This window comes from Muscardinus avellanarius (assembly GCF_963383645.1).
Source record: "Muscardinus avellanarius genome assembly, chromosome: 12".
Classification (NCBI taxonomy): domain Eukaryota; kingdom Metazoa; phylum Chordata; class Mammalia; order Rodentia; family Gliridae; genus Muscardinus; species Muscardinus avellanarius.
In genome coordinates this window covers 8,844,655-8,853,069 of record NC_137798.1, presented here as the reverse complement: position 1 = coordinate 8,853,069, position 8,415 = coordinate 8,844,655, and positions in this window count along the sequence as shown.

Here is an 8,415-nt window from a genome sequence, read left to right as displayed (position 1 = left end):
CATGTCATCTCCAAATAGGGATAGTTTTAGTTCTTCTTTTCCTATTGGACTCCTTTGATTTCCTTCTCTTACCTTATTGCTCTGGCTAGAGTCTCAAGTACTATATTGAAAAGAAGTGGTGATAACGGACATCCTTGTCTTGTTCCTGTTTTTAGAAGGAATTCTTACAGTTTTTCCCCACTTAATATGATGTTGGCTGTGATCCAATTGTATATTGCCCTTATGATATTAAGGTATGTTCCTTCTATTCCAATTCTCTGCCGTGCCAATTATCGTAAATGGATGTTGGATCTTATCAGATGCCTTTTCAGCATCTATTGAAATGATCATGTGATTTTCGTCTTTGGTTCTGTTTATATGATGAATTACATGGATTGTTTTTCATAGGTTGAACCAGCCTTGCATGCCTGGGATGAACCCTACTTGGTCACAGTGTGTGATTTTCTCAATGTGGTTTTGAATGCGTGTTGCTAGTATTTTGTTTAGCAGTTTTGCATCTAAGTTTATCAATGATACAGGCCTATAGGTTTCTTTTCTTGAGCTGTCTCTATTTGGTGTGGGTTTTAATGTGATGGTAGCTTTATGGAATGTATTTGGGAGAGTCTTGTTAATTTCTATTTCAGGGAATGGATTCAGTATTGGGATTAGCTTCTCTATAAAGGTTTTGTAAAACTCACTTGGGAAGCCACCTGGTCCTGAGCTTTTCTTTGATTACTGTACAATCTTTTCTATCACTATTGGTGGAATTAACTTCTTTACTGAAAAAACTTCTAAAGCAAGTACAACAGGAAAAAATAATCCCAAAGAAAGATCTGAAATAGAAGAGATACTCATAGAAAAGAAAATAGCATGGCCAAATCTCAACACTTACTACATGAAACAATAATATCTAACTCATAGGATTACCTGTTAAATGAGCTAAAATTCTTCATATAAAATTTAAAAAAAAACTGTAAGGTTGAAAGTAACAGGCAGAAAAGAAAAAATATACCAGACAAAATCTAACAAAAAAAAATCTTTCATAACTATATTAGTCTTAAATGGAATGCAAAACAATGTTAAGTATAAAGAAAGCCACTAGGTAAATTTTAGAAGTATTTAAAAACCAGGAAGGAATAAGGACTCTAACATATGTGAACATAAGAAAACAGGTTCAAAATATACAGGGAGAAATTGATCAAGTCGCTTTTAGTGAGAGTGACTTTTAAAATAATTGACAGAGCAAGCAAGAAATTGTCAGGACATAAGGAAATGTGAACACATTGTTCAGGCTTACTCAAATGGCACATATGGAACATGGATTGTCAACAGTGGACAAGACAGCCCTTTTCTAACTTGTTGAGAAAGGGCCTTGAGTAGACCCAGTGCTGGCTGGGTACTAAGCAGGAGTGCAGAGGTCATTCCTGGGTCCTAACACTTTCTCTAAATATCAGCTAGCTAGAACCAATTCTCAGAAATTCCTTCATAGAATCTCAGAAGAGAAAGACTTCAGCATCACCTACTCCCACACTACAGCGTTTTCTTCAAGTCTGAGTCTAGCTTTATGCCTCTCATGACGAGTAATTGTGCGCAACCTAGACAGCCCTCCAGACCTTCCCATCCTTTGACTGGTTGCAGGTCCGCCCACCAATCATTCTTTCACTACAGTAATTCAACTGTACCTCAGAGATGTCTCGGCATTACCTTGAGCGTGTGGACAATGTCACAGGAAGATTGTGGTACCGGGGATGGAACCCAGGGGCATTCTACCTCCGAGCTACACCCCCATCCTGATTTTTTATTCTTTATTTTGAAACAGGGTCTCACTGAGTTGCAAAGGGCCTCACTAAGTAGCTGAGGCAGTCTGCGAAACACAATCCTCCCGTCTCAGCCTCCCAAATGCTGGGATTAGAAGCATCTGCCACCACACCTGGCATAAAACCACCATCATAAGAGAAATAATACGTTAATATTTGGGAATTCTAAAAGGTAATTCACCAAAATATTAAAAGTGACACTGCTAAGTAATAAAATTTGGGTGATTTCCTCTGTTTAGTAACTTCTGTGTTAAAAAATATTCCTGAAGCTGAGCATGGTGGCGCAGGATTGTAATCCCAGTACTGGAAGGCGGAGGCAGGAGGGTCTCAGGCTCATGGCCAGCCTCAGCTACTTAGTGAGGCCCTCTGCAGCTTAGTGAGACCCTGTTTCAAAATAAAGAACAACAACAAAAAAAAATTGGGCTGGAAGTATAGCTCCGAGGTAGAATGCCCCTGGGTTCAATCCCCAGTTCTGAAGAATAAAATATTTCTGAAAACTGTTTTATCTTTATAGTTGGGTTTGAAAACTGCATCCTAATGGGCACTTCAGCTACAAGATACAGCCAATCATGGTCTACCTTTAGGCTAAAAGCTGTAAAAACACAGGAAATTCACCATTTGACATTCTCTTCTCTCAAATAGCAAACTCCTTCCAGAATCTGTTTTAAGTTTTTTCAGCCTCAATTACCCACAGATAGTGCTTGGGGTTTTTTGTTTGTTGTTTTTTATTTTTATTTTTTACTTTGTCTAGAGTTTAGTTATTATCTGTGTGAGGACTAGTCTTAATTGGTACTTAATCAAACATGTCTAACATCAACCACAATTGATGGAGAATTTAATATTTTATTGTCCATAATAAGCAAATGGTACTCTCATAATCAGGAAATGTTTTCTATAAAAATTATATTAGAGCCTGGCATAGTGGTGAACACCTACAATCTCAGTACTTGGGAGGCTAATACAGGAAAATCATAGGTTCAAGGCCAGTGTCAGCCAGACTCTGTTCCAAAAATTTTTAAACACATTTTTAAAGGGCTAGGAGTATAATTTGAAGGTAGAATACCTCTGGGTACAATACCTAGTACCTTCAAAAATTAATTAGTATTATATTACAAATTAAAACTAGTCGGGCTGGGCATGGTGGTGCACGCATGTAATCCCAATACTTGGGAGGCTGAGACAGGAGGACCGCACAGGTTTAAAGGCAGCCTCAGATACTTAGTGAGGCCCTCAGCAACTTATTTCAAAATAAAGAATAAAAAATAAAGCTGTGAGTGGAGCTCGGAAGTAGAATGCCCCTGGATTCCATCTCCAGCACTACACACATACCAAAGAAAGGAAAAAATTAAAACTATCAGTAAAAAAAATATATGTTGATACGGAGAATGGAAGGAAATAGAAAATTTTTGGAGAACGGCAGAGAAATGTTTGGAGAATGAAATAGAACTGAAAATTATCCAGCCAGGATTCATGTTGCCTAATAGAGAAGTCTCTGAGCCCAAGGACCCCTCTGAGCAGGCTCTGCACCATCAGCAAGAACAAGGCAAGTAGGGTTTACCTGCTCAGTATTTACATATCTGGATATCCTTGTTAACATTTTTGCTGCCTGGTGTGAACCCCTCCCCTCCCAGAGTTCCAACAGCCCCAAATCTACTCACGCCACTTGATTTCCAGATTCCTCCAAGATGCAGCCGGTCTTCAATTGATGAGCATCTGCGTGGACAGGTGTAGGCTTTCCACTGCCATGGGAAACACAAGTTTATACTTCGATGTTGCCTTTAGTGATGGAAAGATCCATCAGAAACTGATCATGGGCGAGTCCTTTCCTCAGCAAAGCCTTAGCTTATTCACCTAAAACATGAGGAGAGTGATCTTTAATTATTTTGCCCTGAATAATAATAATATTATTATTATTAATTATTATTATTAATAATAATAATTATTATTATTATTATTATGTGGCACTGGGGATGGAACTCAGGGGCTTTCTACCTCCAGGTTACACTCCCAGACCCATTTTATATTTTATTTGGAAACAGGGTCCCACTAAGTTGCTGAGGACCTCACTAAGCTGCTGAGACTGGCTTCCAACCTGTGCGATCCTCTTGTCTCAGCCTCCCAAGTGCTGGGATTACAAGATTACCAGAGTCACCACGCCTGACTCCAGAATTTTTATTTTTAGATAAATTTTTACCATTTATTTATTTAGAATTTTAATCACAAGCCTTTATCTATTGTCCTGAAAATTTTCAGACTTACACTAAAATCTGCAAAACATGACCATGCTTTAAAAATGGTTTTGAGGGCCCGGCGTGGTGGTGCACACTTGTAATCCCCGCGCTTGGGAGGCGGAGACAGGAGGATTGCGTAGGTCTGAAGCCAGTCACGCTGGCTTAAGAGACCCTGTTTCCAAAATAAAAATTATTAAAAAAAAATAGTTCTGGGAGTGTAGCCCAAAGGTAGAAGGGTTTCCAGAAACCCCAGTACCACCAAAATAATAAATAAATAAATAAATAAATAAATAAATAAGGCTTTGAATTAATTTCTCCTCTGAAATCTGTAATCCTGCACCATATTCCGCATATCATGTTGCTATGACAACCACTAGGGGGGAGTAAAACACTAAAGGAGAATATAACTGTATTTGGGGATCTCGAGTAAATTATATTCACGACTGTTGCGAAATATCTATTCTTTCCAAACAATCTCACTTAATTGCTTCAAAACACAAAGATGTGAGGAATCACCATTTCCGTGTGGAAATCTTCTGCTCTGTGGAAGGAAGCCCCAAGGCTGGGTGAGGGAGTCTTTGTACTTTTTAAGAAAACTTGGTCATGGCCCAAGAGCGGTTCCTTCCAACAAGCATGCCCATTCTGTTTCCAGTTTTCTTCTGATTTGCAATTGAGTTATAGTGGGAACAAAGATCCGCTAAACCTTATTTCTGAAGAAAAGCTTGATGCTGACACCCAACACTGACTGAAAACCGGGACCATCTGCGCTGTGCCTGAACCCTACAGACTCCCATGTTCGGCAAGATCTCAGAACTGGATCTGGGTTCCAAGTTCCTCACACCCCAAAGGCTGAAGGAAACACTTCTTAGGAGGGGATATTCTTACAGTAAGATGACTAGAGATCCCTGGGCAATTGGTTTGATACTTTTATTTTGTAGAGATAAAATTTTAACCTACTTAGCTTATCTTCTTCTCTTTCGGGGTAAAATTTTAAAAATAGATCTGGACCCCTGGTTCCTGTTCTCGGGGAGTCAGTTTCAGGAGAAAAGAGAGGACAGAGAGAAGAAAAGGCACAGTGTGCCATGTTGTTTTTTTTCCTGGAGAATTGGCTCCGAGGGCCAGGTGTTAGGAGAATCCAGGCACACACCTGCTCTTTCACTTCTATTTCTGAAGAGTTTCACAATTTCTCAGTTTCCTGGTAGTTGCAAAAATGATAAACTAGAGAGACCATGGACTTCTGAGTCAGTGGGACAAGAGTTTGGCCAATTAGTTTATTTCTGTCTAATAAGTTAGTTGATTTCTAACTTGTCCTGAGTCACAGTATGTGAAGCAGGACTTTGGTTACAAGAGACAAAACCCCAACTTGAATTAGGCCAAGCACATGATGCCGTCATCGTCTCTCTCTCTCCCTCTTCCTCTCTCTTTCTCTTCCCTCTTTCCTCTGTCATGTCTTGATTCTTGAGTCCCTATGTATCATTCTAAGAGAATATGGCCTCCTGTATTTGGCTGATTGGAGGAGGATCTCAAAACTAACATCCCACAGTGACCCTCTTCCTCTCACCCACTATCCATGGAATCTTAGAGACTCTAACTGCCCTACTTTGAGACATGTGACATCCTCTTCAGGCCAAATCAGACTCAAACTAAGATATCCTGTACTCGACTCCTCTAGATTCAATGTGTGGTCTTATCTCCCCAAAGTTTATGATCTAAAAAACTCAATGACATTTGCATATGGTAAAAAATCTTATTAAAACTTTAATGAGCTCTACAAGTGTAATACTAAAGGAAAAAGAAGGCGGGATTGATAAACAGCAATACTGTCACTGGTGAAGTGAACAGTTTCACGTGTCTGGGTCATTTGTGAGGTGTGCAGGTTGAGTCCCCCTTTTCCAACTTGTTTGGGACCAGAAATGTTTCAAATTGGGGGTTTTCAAACTAGAAATGCTAAAGCTATACAAGTGATTTGGGACTCGTGGTAGTAAAAAAAATGCTGAGTTTTTCATATGATTTTTTAAAAATAGAATATTGTATGGGTTACAGAGACATAGGATAATCAAAATGAAAGTTGATAATGGTTTTTTTTATACAGGTGCTACATAGAAAGGTATACACATAGAGTAATCATAAGAGATAAAGCAGGGACCCTAGGGCCAGACAAAGCTGAGTTGATACCACCCCTAGGCTCTAGAAGATGAAGGGAGACTAGAGAGGAGAGGTGAGGAGAGGTGAGGAGAGGTGAGGAGAGAGAGAGAGAGAGACAGACAGACTCAGGAAACAGTGCTCCTCAAAGTGTGACCCCTAAACTGGTTTCACTTTGCAAACTTAGATGTCTGCAATGAAGCCAGAGCACAGAAATGGAAAATATTTTAAAACTTTTATAACAGTTAGACATCATAGCCAAGCCTGCGATCAGTATATTTAACAAGTAGAATGGAAAAAAACCCACAACAATACCTGTTCCTTGCAAGGTGTGCTTTGAGAAGCACTGGTGAACAGATGGCTGCCTTGAAGGGACATAGACAGCCTGGAGTAAACTTGCAGGGCTGGAGCCAGGGAGTTGAGCTCCACCCGACATCCTTCTTCCCCCATCTTCTGCCAGCGTTATCTATTAGCCAAAGAGAGACTGAGGGAACGCTGGTGATGCAGTTCAAACCTGTGAGAGCCCCAGGGTACAGAACAGGATGGAGGAGGGGACAGTGCGGACAAGCAAACTGTTCACTTCCAGTACACATGGGCCATTTTTACTTTGACTTCTATTCCAGTTCTAGCATGGGCAGAAAGTTCTGTCTGTCCATCCATGCATGCATCCACGCATCCACCCATGCATCCATCCATCCATCCACCCATTCATGCATCCATCCATCCATGCATCCATCCATCCATGCATCCATCCATCCATCCATCCATCCATCCATCTATTTATCTACCTACCTATCTTAGCAGAAGTATCTATTCCTTCAAAAAGCGTTCCACTGGAGGTCCAAGGAGCTCTGCAAAAATGAATGGAGGGGACATTAGAATAGTCTACTTCTGCTCATATTGTTCTTTAAGAACAGAAACTAGTTAGCAGAGGGTTCTCCTGGCTGAGTCCAGTCCTGCAGGGACCAGGCCTTCATGTAGCCGTTTCCCATCATGACAACAATTTGTGATGCTTGGGAAGTGACTCAATTTGTTTGAGTTGAACTGTGCTCCTCAGAATTCCCTTTTTATTATATTTTGGATGAGTGGGCTACAGAAGATATCCTCTTGCTAGAGCTTGAGTATGGGAAGGAAATGGCAGACATTGCTGTATTCATGTTCTTCTTCCAGTTATTCCATCAGATATTTATCTAGGATTCTGCAGATGTAAATAAATTTCATGGCGTGTGTGTGTGTGTGTGTGTGTGTGTGTGTGTGTGTTACTGAGGATTGAACCCAGGGACATTCGACCTCTGGAGCTACACCCAGAGTCCTTCTTTATTTTGTTTTGTTTTTAAACAGGATCTTACCAGGTTGGTAGAAATCTTGCTATTTTGCCAAGGCTGGCCTACAACCTTTGCTACTCACATCTTACCCTTCCATATACTGGATTACACACGTGCCACCACGCTTAACTTCAAATGACATTAAACTAGGGATATTATTCCCTAGTCAAGTGGGCTTGACTTCATTGTTGGAAGGCCCTTTAAGAAATAGACACCTTGGGGCTAGGGATGTAGCTAGGTTCTACAGTGCTTGCCTAGCATGTTTGAGGCCCTAAGATTGAATACCCAGCACTGAAAACAAACAAACAAACAAATAAATAAATAAAAAGAAATAGGAACCCTGTCTATGGCCAATAAATAGCCTTAGCCCAGGCACCTGGAACCCCAGCTTGCTTGAATTTTTCCCTTCCTCAAATCCAAGACTTTGGATTTCTTTATTCGGACCCCACGATCACGTAAGCAAAGTCCTTAACAACTACCTGTCGTCCTTCCATGCAACTGTCTGTCTGACATCTTGAAACACTACTCACACCCAAGGAGGCAGGCAGGCAAATGCAGCCCTGATTCCAGTCTCCACAGAGCACCGCTAGCTTCAGTGTCATCCTTTCCAGGTGCAGCCTTCGATGACCCCTGCCATCTTTCTTTTGACCCCCATGGCCACATGGAGCTCTTCGTGCTTGCAGCAAAAAAGGGAGACTTCAAAGGCAAGGAAGGGTAGTAGTCAGGGAACCCAAAGAGATTCCCTGCCTGGTGGGAGGTTAAAAAGTTTGGTACAAAAAAACTGAAGGACTGACTGGAGGAGGAGGAAGAGAAGGAGGAGGAAGAGGAGGAAGAGGAGGAAAAAGAGGAAGAGAAAGAGGAAGAGAAAGAGGAGGAGGAAGAGAAGGAGGAGGAAGAGAAAGGAGAAAGAGGAAGAGAAAG